This window comes from Mirounga angustirostris, unplaced genomic scaffold, assembly GCF_029215605.1.
Source record: "Mirounga angustirostris isolate CCGP_5_RB_7025 unplaced genomic scaffold, mMirAng1.0.hap1 SCAF_1, whole genome shotgun sequence".
In the NCBI taxonomy this organism is placed as follows: Eukaryota; Metazoa; Chordata; class Mammalia; order Carnivora; family Phocidae; genus Mirounga; species Mirounga angustirostris.
This window is the reverse complement of record NW_026991709.1, coordinates 199,592,378-199,610,157: the sequence shown is the minus strand read 5'-3', so window position 1 is coordinate 199,610,157 and position 17,780 is coordinate 199,592,378. Positions and strand designations below refer to the sequence as shown.

The 17,780-nt window shown below is 42.2% G+C and overlaps 1 protein-coding gene and 1 non-coding gene across 2 annotated transcripts in view; one reads left to right on the top strand and one right to left on the bottom strand.

Moving 5' to 3' along the window:
- Positions 1 to 17,250, bottom strand: part of SCAP (SREBF chaperone) — a 67,706-nt gene extending 50,456 nt beyond the window's left edge. Inside the window, exon 1 of the mRNA XM_045862545.3 lies at positions 17,098 to 17,250. The gene's annotated coding sequence lies outside the window, so the exon portion shown is untranslated. The remainder of the gene's footprint in view (positions 1 to 17,097) is intronic.
- Positions 9,568 to 9,672, top strand: LOC123834965 (U6 spliceosomal RNA). The gene has a single exon (XR_006788540.1). It is a non-coding gene; the product is annotated as a U6 spliceosomal RNA (small nuclear RNA).
- Positions 17,251 to 17,780: the final 530 nt, after the last annotated feature.

The window sequence follows — 17,780 nt, the reverse complement described above, 5'->3', positions numbered from 1 at the left end:
TCATGACCTGAGCCAAAGGCAGACACTTAACCAACTGAGCCACCCAGGCGCTCTAATCTGTTGCATTTCTATACACCAATAATAAAGCAGCAGAAAGAAAAATTAAGAAAACAATCCCATTTACAACTGCACCCAAAATAAGATACTTAGTAATAAACCTAATGAAACAGGGTAAAAGACCTGTATGAAAAAAATCAAAGATGACACAAAGAAATAAAAAAAATTCCATGTTCATAGATTCGAAGAACAAATATTGTTAAAATGTCTAAACTACCCAAAGCCATCTACACATTTAATGCAATCCCTATCAAAATACCAAGAACATTTTTCACAGAGCTAGAACCAATAATCCTAAAATTTGTATGGAAATACAAAAGACCCCAAATAGCCAAAGCAATATTGAAAAAGAAAAGCAAAGCTGGAGGCATCACAATTCCAGACTTCAAGTTATATTACAAACCTGTAGTAATCAAAACAGTATGGTACTAGCACAAAAACAGACACATAGATCAATGGAACAGAATAGAGAAGACAGAAATAAACCCACAATTATATGGTCAATTAATCTTTGACAAAGCAGAAAAGAATATCCAATGGGAAAAAGGACAGTCTCTTCAACCAATGGGGTTGGGAAAACTGGACCACTTTCTTACACCATACAAAACAGTAAGTTAAAAATTGATTAAAGGGGTGCCGGGTGGCTCAGTCGTTAAGCGTCTGCCTTCAGCTCAAGTCATGATCCCAGGGTCTGGGATCGAGCTCTGAATCGGGCTCCCTGCTCTGCAGGAACCCTGCTTCTCCCTCTCCTGCTCCCCCCACTTGTGTTCTCTCTCTGGCTGTCTCTCTGGCAAATATATAAAATCTTAAAAAAAAAAAATTGATTAAAGACCTAAATATGAGACCTAAAACCATAAAAATCCTAGAAAAGAGCACAGACAGTAATTTCTCTGACATCAGCTCTAGCAACTTTTTTCTAGATAGGACCCCTGAGGCAAGGGAAACAAAAGCAAAACTATAAACTATTGGGACATCAAAATAAAAAGCTTCTACACAGTGAAGGAAACAATCAACTCAATGGTAACCTACAAAATGGAAGAAGATACCTGCAAACGACATATCCTTTTAAACGTAAGTATCCAAAATATATTAAGAACTTATAAAACTCATCACTCAAAAAACAAATAATCCAATTTAAAAATGGGCAAGAGACATGAACAGACATTTCTCCAAAGAAGACATCCAGAAGGCCAACAGACATGAAATGATGCTCAACATCACTCATCATAACGGAAATGCAAATCAAAACCACAATATCACCTCATACCTATAAGAATGGCTAAAATCAAAAACACAAGAAAAAACAGGTGTTGGCAAGGATGTAGAGAAAAAGGAACTGTTGATGGGAATGCAAACTGGTGTAGCCGCTGTGGAAAACAGTGGTTCCTCAAACCAATGGAGGTTCCTCAAAAAATTAAAAATAGAACTGCCTGATGATCTAGCAATTACACTATTTTGTTTTTAAAGATTTCATTTATTTATTTGAGAGAGAGAGAATGAGAGAGAGAGAGAGAGCACATGAGAGGGGGGAGGGTCAGAGGGAGAAGCAGACTCCCTGCCGAGCAGGGAGCCCAATGCGGAACTCGATCCCAGGACTCCAGGATCATGACCTGAGCCGAAGGCAGTCGCTTAACCAACTGAGCCCCCCAGGCACCCCTAGCAATTACACTATTAAGTATTTACCCAAAAAATACAAAAACACTAATTCAAAGGGATATATGCAACCCCATTTTTATAGCAGCATTATTTACAATAGCCAAGATATGGAAGCAGCCCGAGTATCTGTCGATAGATGAATGGATAAAGAAGATGTGGTATATACATGCAATGGAAATGTCTAAATGTCTAAACTAATTAAACATAAAACTAGTCTAAAACATATAAAAAAGAGTGAAATCTTGCCATTTGCAATAACATGGATGGAGCTAGAAAGCATAATGCTGAGTGAAGGAAGTGTCTAAATGTCTAAACTAATTAAACATAAAACTAGTTTAAAACATATTAAAAAGAGTGAAATCCTGCCATTTGCAATAACATGGATGGAGCAGAAAGGATAATGCTGAGTGAAATAAGTCAGTCAAAGAAAGACAAATACCATATGATTTCACTCATATGTGGAATTTAAGAAACAAAACAAAGGAGCAAAGGGGGAAAAAAAAAAGAGAGAGACAAACCAAGAAACAGACTCTTAACTATAGAGAACAGGGTGCCTGGGTGGCTCAGTTGGTTAGGCGACTGCCTTCGGCTCAGGTCATGATCCTGGAGTCCCTGGATCGAGTCCCGCATCGGGCTCCCTGCTCGGCAGGGAGTCTGCTTTGCCCTCTGACCCTATCCCCTCTCATGTGTTCTCTCTCATTCTCTCTTTCTCAAATAAATAAATAAAATCTTTAAAAAAAAACTATAGAGAACAAACTGATGGTTACCAGAGGGGAGGGGATTGGGGGTATGGGTGAAATAGGTGATGGGGATTAAGGGGTGCACTTGTCATGATGAGCACCAGGTGACTCAAATAAAAACTTAAAACAAAAAGCAAAAAACCCCACAAAGTGTTGCCAAGTAAAAACTGCCAACCAAGAATACTTTTTACCCAGCCAAGTTGTCCTTCAGAAATGAAGGAGAGATAAAGACTTTCATGGATAAACAAAAGCTCAGAGTTCATCACCACTACACCTGCTTTACAACAAATGCTGAAAGGAGTTCTTCAACCTGACATGGAAGGACAATAATTAGTAACATGAAAATATTCACTGGGTAAAGGCAAGTACAGTCAAATTCAGAATACTCTAATACTGTAATACGGTGGTGTGTTAATCACTTAACTCTAGTATAAAGGTTAAGAGACAAAAATTACTAAAAATAACTACAGCTACAATAATTTGTTAATAGCTACAAAGAAGACATAAAAATGGTCAACAGGTACATGAAAAGGTACTCAACACCCTAATCATCAGGGAAATGCAGATCAAAACTACCTCACACCTGTTAGGATGGCTTTTATTTAAAAAGACAACATGGGGATGCCTGGGTGGCTCAGCTGGTTAAGCATCCTCAATTCCTGATTCAGCTCAGGTCATGATCTCAGGGTTGTTAGATCAAGCCATGCATCAGGCTCACGTGCTGGACGTGGAGCCTGCTTAAGATTTTCTCTCTGCCCTCCCCCCAAATAAATAAATAAATAAGCAGACAACAGATGGGGCACCTGGGTGGCTCAGTCAATTAAGCATCTGACTGACAGGATTGTGAGTTGAGGCCCCACGTTGGGCTCCATGCTGGGCGTGAAGCCTACTTAAAAAAATAAAATAGGGGTGCCTGGGTGACTCAGTCGTTAAGTGTCTGCCTTCGGCTCAGGTCATGATTCCAGGGTTCTGGGATCGAGCCCCACACTGGGCTCCCTGCTCAGCAGGAAGCCTGCTTCTCCCTCTCCCATTCCCCCTGCTTGTGTTCCTTCTCTTGATTGTATCTCTCTGTCAAATAAATAAATAAAATCTTTAAAAGATAAAGTAAGGTAAAATATAAAGACAACAGATAACGTGTTGGGAAAGACGTGGAGAAAAGGGAATCCTTGTACACTGTTGGTGGAAATATAAATTGGTACAGTCATTATGGAAAACAATATGAAAGTTCCTCAAAAAATTAAAAACCAAACTAACTTATAATCTAGCAATCCTACTTCTGGGCATATACCCAAAGGGAACAAAATCATTATCCTGAATAGCTATCTGCATCCCCATGTTCAGGGCAACATTATTCACAATAGCCAAGTTATGGAAACACCCTAATTGTGTGTGAACAGATATATGGATAAAGATGATGTCGTGATTATTTACAATGGAATACTATTCAGCCATAAGAAGGAAATTCTGCCATTTACATTATATATACTTTAGATAGATAGATAGATACAGACTTCAACTATTTATATCCTTCTCAACCCCAAAGCCAAAATCAAGCCCATCAGGAACACATTAGAATAATTCCCATCAGAGTCAAAGGCCAAACAAGCCTATGCACTTCACTACCACCATTTACTATGCTGTGGAGGTACCAGTGATCACAATTAGGTGATAGAAAGAATACACAGGCGTGCAACTGGAAAAGAAAAAGTAAAATGATCATTATTTGCAGATGATATTCTTATATACCTAGAGAATCAACTGAAAACCTTTACTGTTTTATAATCAGGTAAGGTAGTGAAAATTAATATATAGAAATCCGTGCCTTCACATACATCATCAACAAGAAGGTAGAAGACAAAATGCTTCAACAACACTAAAAACAAAGAAAAAAGATCTGAGAGTAAACTTAAGTAATGCCAAGAAAGGGGCGCCTGGGTGGCTCAGTCGTTAAGCGTCTGCCTTCGGCTCAGGTCATGATCCCAGGGTCCTGGGATCGAGCCCCGCATCGGGCTCCCTGCTCCGCGGGAAGCCTGCTTCTCCCTCTCCCACTCCCCCTGCTTGTGTTCCCTCTCTCGCTGTGTCTCTCTCTGTCAAATAAATAAAATCTTTAAAAAAAAAAAAAAAAGAAATGCCAAGAAACCGCTCAAACTCTGAGGGACATGAAAGAAGACTCAAGCAAAGAGTAAGGCATACAATCTTAGTGGGGAAGACTCATCACCTAAATATCACTTTTCCTGCATTAACCTAAAAATGTAACACAGAGCCAATAAAAGCAAAAATGATTTTTTCTGAAACAGGCAGATTTATCTTAAGGTTCATACAGAAAAACAAACATAGCCAGGAAGTCCTGAAAATTAAAGGTAATGAATGATAATTAACTTCACCAAATATCAAAACATGCTCTAAAGCTGGAGTAATTAAAACAATATGTACTCAAACATAAATACACAGATTAATGTGTAGAACAGAGTCCAGAAATAGACCCAAATGTATATGGCATGTGGCAAAGTATATCACATATAGTAAAGGACATTTGAACAACTGGGAGGAAAGATGAATTGCTTATTACAAGGTGTTGCAACACATGGGTGGCCATTTGGGAAAAAATTAAGTTGGGCTCACACTTCTCACCAAAATAAATTCCAAATGGATAAAAGATATAAAGGTAAATAATGAAATTTAAAAAGTACTTTAAGAAACCATAGGGTAATTTTGCATACTCTTCTAATAGGGAAGATCTTTCTAGGTACGACAGAGAACCTAGAAGCCTTAAAAGTTCAATGAATGACCCAATAAGGAACCAATTTTTTAAAAAGATTTTATTTATTTATTTGACAGAGAGAGACACAGTGAGAGGGAACACAAGCAGGCGGAGTGGGAAAGGGAGAAGCAGGCTCCCCGCTGAGCAGGGAGCCTGATGCGGGGCTCGATCCCAGGACTCTGGGATCATGACCTGAGCATAAGGCAAATGCTTAACGACTGAGCCACCCAGGTGCCCCAGAACCAATTTTTTTTTTTTTCATGACAAAACCATCCTAAATAAAAAGAGAAATAACAATCTGGAAAAATATAACTGCAATTTATATCACCAAAAAGTGCTAAGTTCCTTCATATATAAACCATTTTTACAAAATCAACGTTAAAAACACCAAAGCCCTAAAGAAAAATAGGCAAAGAAAATGGAAATGGTCCTTCAACCTTATAGCAACAGGAGTGCTACAAATTCAAACAACCCCTGATATGAGTGTTCACTCTATTACTCTCTTTACTTTTCTATAGGGTAAACTAAGTTTTGGAAGAAAAAATATACACAAAGAAATAATTTTTTCCCCCATCAAACTGGCAAAGATCAAACCGTGTCCTATCACAGTGCCGGTGGGGGTGTGGATAAACAGGCACAGCCACACACAGCTAAGGAGCACAGGTGGACAAAACCTCTACAGAGGTCTTTCTGGTAAGAGCTAACAATTTTAGAAAAGCACATACTCACCAACCCAGCAGTCCAGTGTTTCTGCACTAGCAAAATTTACACCTTATATGTCCATCAACGGAGCTCTGGCTACATCCTGACAATGGAACATTATCCAGTTGTGAAAGACAATGAAAAAGCTCTTATGTATTGATAATGAACTATCACAAACAGAAAAAAGCAAGGGATATAGTGCGCTACTTTCATGTAAAAGAAAAGAGCTCTCTGTGTGTTTGTATTATGCAAAGAACATCCCTGAACAGATACTGGAGAACTGGTAACACTGGCTGCCTCTGGGGAGAGGATGTGGTGGCCAGGGGCAAGATGAAAGGGAAACTTTCCCATGTAACTCTGTTGTTCCTTTTGAATTTTATGCCACATGAATCTATTATTGCAGTGAAAAGCTAAAATTAAAAATAATGAATGCTTCCCTGTAAAAGCAGCAGCCTTCTTCTCTGAGCTTCTGTAACTGTGTATTTCCATCATGCCTGTGTTCATTCTGAATCTTTCAGCCTCCTCTGATTGACTGTGGTTTCTTTGGGAAAAAGGTCACTGCTGAATCACCTTTGTGTTCCCTAGGGCACACAGCACCTCATTTGGTGCCGAGCGGAAAGTCACTGCAGGTCTGTTCACTATGCTAAACTAGTCCACTGGTGTAAACAGTTCATCCTTGGAGGAAAGATTTTCCGAAAGTTGCTTTGTAAAGTGGACCAATGATTAGGACAGGAAATTCTGCTTCTGTAAGCATCAAAATTAGCCAAATAAGCCAGAAGAATGCCCAGCAGAACAAATTAAGAATACTAAAAAGAGAAAGAAGTTTCAGTTCATGAATGAAAGCTGATTTCAGAGAACCTGAAGCCTGAAAATACATATATTCAAGACGATGATTACTGCCACATTTAGAATAATCATTGGGGGTGCCTGGGTGGCTCATTCGGTTAAGCATCTGCCTTCGGCTCGGGTCATGACCTGGGAGTCCTGGGATTGAGCCCCCTCCCTCCCCCTACCTGCTGCTCCCCCTGTTGGCTCCCCCTGCTCGTGGCTCTTACGCTGTGCGCGCATGCTCTCTCAAATAAATAAATAAAACCTTAAACAAAATAATCATTGGGATGGCACAGCAACACCCAGATTGAAGGGAAGACAAAATTATATTAACTGGTTGTGATGGTCATCACAAATAACCAAGTACATAATGCTGACCCTCTTCACAACTGGACATCAACAAATATATTAAAGATTTTCTTCCACAATGCCAGCTACCTATATTCTTATGCCCTCTTGAACTGGGCAGGAATGACTAACAAAGAGACTGAACTGACTCCTGCTAAGAATCTGGGAAAAGAATTTGTTCTAAAGCTAGAAACAGGGGCGTGTGGGTGGCTCAGTCGGTTAAGTGTCCAACTCTTGATTTCAGCTCAGGTCATGTTCTCAGGGTTGGGAGAGGCCCATGGCAGGCTCCATGCCCCATGCTCAGCAGGCAGTGTGCTTGAGATTCTCTCTCTCCCTCCCTCCGTCCCACCCCCACTTGCCCACTTTCTCTCTAAAATAAATAAATAAATCTTAAAAAAAAAAAAGGCTAGAAACAACCCAAGAGCCCAATGGGGCAGCCCTGTCATTTCACAAGAGCTCTGGCCCAGGCAGAGTGTGGCCTCAGTCTCAGTCCCAGCAGGTGCTGACAGGAGCCTGGCTAGGGCCAGTCACCAGCTCCCAGCTACACAGGGGCGGCCTCATCCACATCCACACAGCACGGAGGCCCCTCGCCTGGCTTCCTGACAGATGTGTGGCCTCCTGGAGAGCACTATGGTTCTTGACAGCTTACCCCAAAGTGGGGGTGTGATGAGTCTCTTTTTTATTACTGTCTCCAGAGCTTTTAATACAAATGCTGCATGGAAAATGGTTCCATTCCCAACACAGATGTGCAAAAGCACTGTTTGTGAGGGGAAGAACTGCAAACAAGAGAGAAAAGATTAGGTTCACCTGGAGCCCTTCTCCTTGGCACAATCTTTTCAACAAATGGTGCTGGGAAAACTGGAGAGCCACTATGCAAAACAGTTAAGTTGAACCCTTACATCACATACAAAAATTCAAAATGCATCAAAGACCTAAACAAAGAGCTAAAACTAAAAACCTCTTTTTTTAAATTTTATTTTACTTATTTGAGAGAGAGAACGAGAGAGAAAGCATGAGCAGGGAGAGGAGAGGGAGAAGCAGGCTTCCCACTGAGCAGCGAGCCCACACAAGGCTTGATCCCAGGACCCCACTGAGCTGAAGACAGATGCTTAACTGACCGAGCCACCCAGGCATCCCAAAAACTATAAATCTCTTAAAAGAAAGTAGGGTAAAAGCTTCATGACACTGGATTTAAAAAGGACTTCTTGGATATGACACCAAAAACACAGGCAAAAAAACACACAAAAAAACAGACAAACGGGACCTCAAAAAATTAATAATTTTTGTGCAAAAAAGGAAACTTTCTTTTTTTTTTTTAAAGATTTTATTTATTTATCTGAGACAGAGAGAATGAGAGAGAGAGAGCACATGAGAGGGGTGAGGGTCAGAGGGAGAAGCAGGCTCCCTGCCGAGCAGGGAGCCCGATGTGGGACTCGATCCCGGGACTCCAGGATCATGACCTGAGCCGAAGGCAGTCGCTTAACCAACTGAGCCACCCAGGCGCCAGCAAAGGAAACTTTCAACAGAGTGAAAAAACAACCCACAGAATGGAAAAAAGTATTTGCAAATCATATCTAATACAGAATTAATATCCATAATAAAGAACTTTTATAACCTGGCAACAAAAAAACAAACAACCCTATTCAAAATGGGCAAAGGACTTGAGCAGACATTTCTCTACAGAAGATATAAGATGGCCAAGAGGCACATAAAAAAATGCCCAACATCACTAATCATTAGGGAAATGCAAATTAAAGCCCTAATGAGATACCACTTCACAACTACTAGGATGGCTCTTATTAAAAAATAAAAACAAACCAAAAAATGGGAAATGAGTGTTGGTAAGGATGTGGAGCAACTGGGAACTCTTGTGCATTACTGATAGACTATAAAATGGGGCAGCTGCTGTGGGAAATAGTTTGGCAGTTCCTCAAAAAGTGAAACACAGAATTACCAAATGATCCAACAATTCCTCCCCTGGGTATATATCCAAAGAACTGAAAGTAGGGATTTGAACTGATACCTGTACACTCATGTTTATAACAGCATTATTCACAACAGGCCAAAGGTAGAAATAATCCAAATGTTCACTGACAGATGAAGGGATAAGTAAAATGTGGATATACATACAACAGAATATTATTTGACCTGAAAAAGAAATGAGATTCTGATACATGCTACAACATGGAGGAACACTGAAAACACTGTGTTAAGTGAAATAAGCCACGTACAAAAGGACAAGCACAATATGATTCCACTTATACGAGGGACCTAGAATGGGCAAATTCAGAGACAGAAAGTAGAATAGTGGTTGCCAGGGGTTGGGGGGAGGGGAGAATGAGAAGCTGTTTAATGAGTACAGAGTTTCTGTTTGGAATGATGAAAACCTTCTGGAAATGGACAGTGGTGATGGTTGTATAACACTGTGAATCTATCTGATGCCACTAAATGGTACACTTAAAAATGGTTAAAATGGTGCTCACTTCGGCAGCACACATACTAAAACTGAAACGACAGAGAAGATTGGCATGACCCCTGCGCAAGGATGACACACAAATTTGTGAAGCATTCCGTATATTTTTTAAAAAATGGTTAAAATGGTAAATTTTGTTATGTATATTTTAGCACAAAAAAATTCATCAAATAATTTAGAAAGAAAAAAAAAGAAAAATATAAAAAGGGGAAGAGAAGAGGATATAGGTGAAGCAAGTGTGTCCTGAGTTAATGAGTAAATGACAGATATAACTGAGTGATAGACACACAAAGGCTCACTACTCTCTGCTTTTGTATGTATTTGAATTTTACCACAATGAACATTGATAAACAAGGAAGTCCTTCAGAATGTGCCAAAAGAGAAAAAATAATTTATCCCCTTACAAAATTTAGCAAGACTGAATACACAAGGTTCAAAGACCTGGGGTGCCTGGTTGGCTCAGATGGAAGAGCATATGATTCTTGATCTGAGGGTTGTGAGTTTGAGCCCCACTTTGGGTGTAGAAATTATTAAAAAAAAAAAAAAAAGTTCAAAGACCTAAACTTAAGACGGAAAACTATAAAATTCTTGTAAGAAAACACAGGGCAGGGGATACCTGGCTGGCTCAGCAGGTACAGCATGCGAATCTTGATCACAGGGTCATGAGTTCAAGCCCTGCACTGAGTGCAGAGATTACTTAAAAAAAAAAAAAAATAGGGCAAAAGCTTCAATGACATTGGACATAGCAATGATTTCTTGGATATGACACCAAGAACACAGGCAACAAAAGAGGAAAAAAACAAACTGGACTTCATAGAAATTTTTAAATTGCGTGCATCAAAAGACACTATCAACAGAATAAAAAGGCAGCACACAGAAAATATTTACAAATCAAGTATCTGATAAAGGGATTACTATCCAGAATACATAGAGAACTCCTAAGACTCAACAGCAACAAAAAACAATCTGATGTAAACCTGGTCAAAGGACTTGAATAAACATTTCTCCAAAGATACACCAATGGCTAACAAGCACATGAAAAGATGCTCAACATCACTACTACCCATTAGGGAAATGCAAATCAAAACTACAATGAGATACCATCTCACATCCACTAGGATGGCTACCATCAAAAAACAAAAACAAAACAAAATAACAAGTGTTGGCAAGGATGTAGAGAAATTGGAACCCTTGTGCATTGCTGGTGAGACTGTGAAACACCGTGGAAAACAGTATGGTGGTGCCTTAAAAAATTAATCATAGAATTACCATATAATCAATTCCACTTATGTAAATACCCAAAACAGGAACTTGAACAAATATTTGTACACCCATGTCCACAGCAGCATTATTCACACTAGCCAAAAGGTAGAAACAACACAAATGACCACCATGGATAAATGGATAAACAAAATGTGATATACAAATTCCACGGACTATTATTCAGCTTTAAAAAGGAAGGAAATTCTAACACATGCTACAACATGGATAAACCATGAGAACATCATGCTAAATGAAACATGCCAGTTACAAAAAGACAAATACCATATGATTCCACTCACATGAGGTACTTAGAGTAGACAAAATCATAGATAGGAAGTAGAATGGTGGTTGCCAGGGGCAGGGGGAAGGAGGGAATGGGAGTTAGTGTTAAATGGGTATGGAGTTTCAGTGTTGCAAGATGAAAAGAGAAACGGAGAAGGATGATTGTGACGATTGCACATTATGTGTGTATTTAATACCATTCAACTGTACAGTTAAAATTATTAACATGGTAAGTTTTATGTGTATTTACCACAATAGAAAGATTAAACAACAACAACAAAGAATGAGTACACAGGAGGAGGTGGGGGAAGACAGGGCTCGGAGGAATTCAAGTGGAAAAAAGGAAATAGGATGGGAATACGTATTTGGTTACAATATAACCATAGTAATCTTTAGAACAGGGATGAAATGTGTTCTACATTTTATGGTAAAATCTGAAAGAGCAAAATAACTAGCCATTAAACAGAACATTATAAGCCAAAAGTAATCTTAAAAGCACAGCCATAGAACTCTGAATACAAACAGGACTCTGAGCTCCCTAACAGCCAACGCAAAGAGGGAAACATTATTGACATAGTTCACGGTATACTTTAGACAAAATCAAAGCAGTGGCTTAGGAGAGGCACAGTCACTCCAGGCACTGAACCTGAAGAAATTTCTAACTGGCCTCACAGATTTTCTTGGGGACTCCTCAGACAGATCTCAATGCAAGCTGATGGGGCCATGCAAAGTCAGTTTACTAAAAAAGCTGGAAGAGGGGCCAGAATTATGCTGCTTCCTAATGATCTGGCTTCACTCAAAGACACTGAGTCTGGAACACTGCCTGGAACATAAGCATTAAAACACCTTCCAGCACAGTCTGATGAATGTTCTTTCTCTCAGTTGAGCTTCGGATGGTATCTGGGAGAATTCAAGATTATCCTTCCTGACAGAAATGAGATGCAACATTCTCTGTTGCTTGCTAAAGGCAGGTCTTGGTGTTTCCAACAGTCACTGTCGCAGGGATGACAAAGTAGAATGCCTGTCCAAACCCAACCAGGGCTCAGACTGGAAGAAGGGACCTCATCACCCATGGAGATGAGGCGGCATCAACGTGAGCTGGTAGGGAAGAAGGGCTGGGTAGGCCAGCTTGGGGAAGATCATGAGAGCAGGGGGATACTGAAGACTACTGAGGGAGGACCACGACTGGAGACTTTGAGTGATAGTGCAGTCTTCTGAAAGGTGCAACCCAAGCCCACAGCCAAACACAACAAGCTGCTCAAAGAATCAAGTTTTTGGGAAATGTAGAAATAAATGAGATTTTAAGTTTTAAAAAAACAAAAATGTTGCAGAATAGTGTTTTACAGAAAAAGATGTTTACACATAACAGAAAATAGACACAAAACAGTATGATCCCATTATAAAGAGAGGGAACAAGAGAATGAGCAAGAATGAAGCCTGCTAGTGGTCACCACTGTGATTATAGATAAAAACTGTGCACGTGCACCCCTGCCTATTAATTGTTCTTCAACACAGACAACTGGTATTAAAAACAAAAACAAAAAACACCTCTAACTCCTCAAGAAATTTAGAAATATAGTATTGCAGCAAAAAAATATAAATAGTAATATCACTGAGAATGAAATCTTAATTATGACATCATTTAAAAATAAGGGGAACTGTCTAAAAACAAGAGCCAGTTATGTACTTGGCAAAACTATAATATCCGACTGACTGATGCTGATAGGATTCAGTGTGAAACATTTAAGTACTGGCATCGTGCTCTGGTTTTAGGTGCGCTTACATGGAGCCATGGCTCATGGTTCTGTAGACCAGCAGCAGCAGCCTGAGAACTTGCTTGAAATTCAAATTCCAAGGCCTATCTCTAACCTACAGAGTCAGAGACTAGTGAAATAGGATTAAAACAAGGTGATTCTAATTCACACTAAAGCCTGAGAACCACTGGTATGAATAATGTCTCATGTGTCTAGCGAGGAGAATATGTTTCTTGCTCAAATCCCTTTCTGTTATTTTAACTTGAGCTCCTGAACAAACACTAATCTATTCAATTGTGAAATAAGCTGGAAGAGAATTTAAAGATATTTTTTAAGTTAGGTAGAATTCTGGAATTGCTTCTTTTGATACAACGTACCAACCACTGCTGTGGAGTGACCTGAAGAAAATCAAATCTAGTTTGTAAAGAATCAACGTATTTGGAATTTCAATATATCTAAATATCATCTAAGATTTGCAAATACTCTAAAGTTAACAGCACAGGGGCACCTGGGTGGCTCAGTCGTTGAGCGTCTGCCTTCGGCTCAGGTCATGATCCCAGGGTCCTGGGATCCAGCCCTGCATCGGGCTCCCTACTCCGCGGGAAGCCTGCTTCTCCCTCTCCCATTCCCCCTGCTTGTGTTCCCTCTCTCTCTGTGTCTCTGTCAAATAAATAAAATCTTAAAAATAAATAAAGTTAACAGCACAAATATGACTATTACAACTACCACATTTACGTTAACTGATTATTTTAGTCTCTCTTATTTCTGACTGACATTAACAGGTTTAAAATAGAAGAGGTTCAACAAAATTTTATTTATTTTTTAAAAATATTTTATTTATTTATTTGACAGAGACAGAGATAGCGAGAACAGGAACACAAGCAGTGGGAGTGGGAGAGGAAGAGCAGGCTTCCCGCTGAGCAGGGAGCCCGATGCGGGGCTAGATCCCAGGACCCTGGGATCATGACCCGAGCCGAAGGCAGACGCTCAACGACTGAGCCACTCAGGCGCCCGAGGTTCAACAAAATTTTAATTTCAAAAGGGATATTTCAGTCATTATAGCTCCAAACTTAAGACTGCTGCTTGAAACATAAAGACTATTAAAATACTAGATCCTTTTCACAAAATTGTGACTGAAATTTTTAAAATAATTTATAATTGGTTATTAATATGAAATACCATTCTTGGGGCACCTGGGTGGCTCAGTTGGTTAAGCACCTGCCTTCCACTCAGGTCATGATCTCAGATCTCAGATATCTCATGATCTCCTGGGATGGAGCCCTACATCTGGCTCAGCGGGGAGCTGGCTTCTCCCTTTGCCCCTCCCCTCCTCGTGCGCACCATCTCTCTCTCAAATAAATTAAAAGTTTAAAAAAAATATGAAATACTCTTCTCCCTGATTATGTGGAATTACAATGAACTTCACTAACCTTCCAATGCAGGAACAAATGGTTAGCACAACACCTTACATATTTGATACAAATGCTAAATATCAAATATATCCGTGGTTTCCAAATGTTTTTTGATTTGCATCCCCAACAAGAATTTGAGTATATGTCCCAATATATGCATATTCATATATGTGTATGTACTACTGTAATATATAGCATACATTATAAAATAATCTAATAAAAATTAAATAAAGCTAAAATAAAAACAAAGATCAGTTTTGATTTTTTTTTTCCCTGAGACCTCCATGCACTCTTGATGCATGCACACCCCCCGTCTTTGGACTCCACTGTAAAGCTTAGGAATGGCCCAGCACCCCCACAAGCATGCTCAGGCAGCGCCCCTGCCCACTGCTGTCTCCTTCCTGAGTTCCACATCTCTGACTTGGATCTGTGATGCTGGCTTCTTCCCTTCACCCCGTCACCTTCTTCTGCTACCTCTCACCTGCCAATGGGCAACAGGAGAAGACTGTGAGGCCAGGAGGTGCAAGACGAGCATAAAAGCATGGACTCTACTGTCAAGCAAACCTGGGTTTGCACCTGGGCTCTGCCTCTAACTCAGGAGGTGACCCAGTACCAGTCAGGTAACATCTGTAAAACTCATCATTAAAGGCGGGGAGGGGTGACAATAATATCTCACCTGGTGACTGATGATTAAGTGAGATAAGCTATTATTAGAGCACCTAGCACAGTACACCTAGACAGCACAGGTGTTCAATAAATATTTTACCCACTACTTCAGGTGGCAAAAAAAAAAAGTCACGTGGACTTTGTTTCATCAGCCAACTCAGGAAGCGAGTTACAGTGGAAGTACCTCAGGCGGTAGTGTCTGGCAGATCTGGTTTGAAGGCCTAATCCACTCCTTACAAGCTGGGTGACCCTGGAAACCCAGCTTCGCTCTAAGGGGCAGTCTTTTCATCTGTTCAAATGGAAGTGATAACGTAAACCGTATACAAAATACCCGTGAGAGCCAATATAACTAACCGTGGCCACAGCAAAGGGCTACCAATGGTGAGAGTAAACAAACAGCACATAAACCTAAGTGTAATTCCAGGGTCCTCAGGACACATTCATGTGCATGGCTAGATAACTAAGAGAGTAAGCCTCCCTAAAGTCTGCCACCAAACATTAATAAATGCATGAGTACTGAACCCCACAGGCCATGGTTTGCTTCCCAACTGGACAGTTTACTTGCTCATATATGACCTCAGGCAATTCATCATCTTTCTGCCCCCATCTTTTAGTCATAAACTAGGAGTAGACTTTATATCCACCTCATAACAGTAAACTAGTCTAGATGATGGGGATGGCGGGGGGCCACACCAATGATTATAAAGCACGTGGAGACCTCAGGAGAGGTGCTGTTTTTGCGCAACAGCAAAAGAAGGGAGAGAGCTCTCAAATACCAGATTAGTCCATAATAAATAAGTAATTCTTTCAATCTGTGACCAAAAGAATGACTATGAAGATACATTTATATATATATTCTGTTTTTTACATCACGTGCCTACTGGGAATGCTGCAAATGTGTAAAACACCTAAAACCCAAACTATACTAACATCCTTAAAAAGATACAGGTCACATGGGCCCAGGTGGCTCAGTCTGTTGAGCAGCGGACTCTTGTATCAGCTCAGGTTTTGATCTCAGGGTCATGAGTTCAAGCCCCCGGTTGGGCTCCACCATAGAACAAAAAATACAGGTCAGATGGTAACTACTCTTGTCGTGAGCATAATGTACAGAGCAGTTGAATCACTGTTGTACATCTGAAAATAATGTAACATTGGAGTGTAACAACTACACTCCAAAAAATTTTTTAAATGGCACCACAAAAAAGGAATAAAAAAGAAAAAGTTCATCGGTTAAGCATCACTCAGGAACACTAACCAGACATTCTTGACCCTAGCTTCAATCATTAGTAGGATATCCTGTGGCAGCACACCCATAAGACACCCTATAACCAAACTCCAAAAGAGATCTGGTCAGATAAAAGAAACACACACAAAACCAACATCATTAAGGAAAACTTTCCTAGGTCTTCTTCACAAGAATCATTACAAAATCCCCAGAAAGAGTTTAATCACGCAGCTTTGTCACCACAGAAGGTGGGAGAGCAAGCGGCAACGAAGGGGAACTCCTGGAGCCCCCGCAGGGACCCTCCGCCCCCTCCGGCCAACAGCCTTTCCACCCGTGCAACTTTGCGCTTCAAACCGTACAGACTCCCTGCAACTCGCGCCACCGTGACATTATAATCCCCTATGATATACCGAGGTAATAAACACAAGGCAACACAGTAAACGTGGGTGAGCAAAGTTTGGGCTCGGGCAAAACTAGAAGCCAAGCAAAACCCGGCAAAGCAGCTACGTGTTGCCTCAAAACCAGACAGCCCCAAAGCGGCAGGAGTGGACAGCATGCTCTCCCCCGCACTCTGGAAAACCCAGACAGCTCCAAAGCAGGTTCTAGAAGCGGCGGCTTCCCGGGGACGCCGGACCAGGGGCCGCCGCGGCGCGACCCCGTCTCCCGGCAGTGGTCACCCGGGGCCAGAAGCTGCGTGGGGACACCAGGGCGCCGGCGGGGGCGCGGCCGGGGTGGGGGTGGGGACGGGGACGCGGCGGCCCGGCCCCCTCTCCGGGCTGCGGTCTCCCGGCCCGCACGGCTGCTGGACAGCGCCCACGCCCGCGCGCCCGCGTCCCCGGCGGCCCCCACCCCCGACCTCCCGGGGCCGCGCGGCCGGAGGCCCGAGCCGGGGCCCGCGGACAGGCGCCGTGGGGACACGCGCAGCGGTACCTGTGGCGGCGGCAGCTCCCAGGCGGCGGCGCCGGCGGTGGAGGCGGAGGCGGCGGCGGCGGAGGCGGCGGCGGCAGCGGCGAGGGCGGGGCGCGGCGTGGGCGGGGCGCGGCGTGCGCGCTCCCGGCCCGCGGTCCGGTGCGTGGTGCCCGCCCTCTCTCTCCCGGCCGCCCGGCGCCCGCGCAGCTCTCCGCCCCTTCACCTCTCACCTCCTACCTTTCCCCTCCCGCCCTCACCGCCCCCAGCACGTGCTCCAGCGGCGCGCAATGCGTAGTCGAGCCCCGCCCGTGGCTCCCGCTCGCCCCCTGGCGGACGCCCGCCACGCCACCCGGAGGGAGGGAGAGGTGGCGGCCCTGGGGGGCGGGGCTTGAAGATGGGGCAGGGCCCCGTGGACCGCACCAGGAGAATTACCAAGAACGTGCGCAAGATGCCTAGGTCCCCGTTTAAAACAGCAAAAAATTAAAAACAACAATACAGATGCACAACAATACAGATGGATCGAATAAATTCTGTCCATTTCCCTACAGCCTTTTTTTTTTTAAGATTTATTTATTTGAGAGAGAGAGAGCACAAGAGGGGGGAGGGTCAGAGGGAGAAGCAGACTCCCCACTGAGCGGGGAGCCCGATGTGGGACTCGATACCGGGACTCCAGGATCATGACCTGAGCCGAAGGCAGTCGCCCA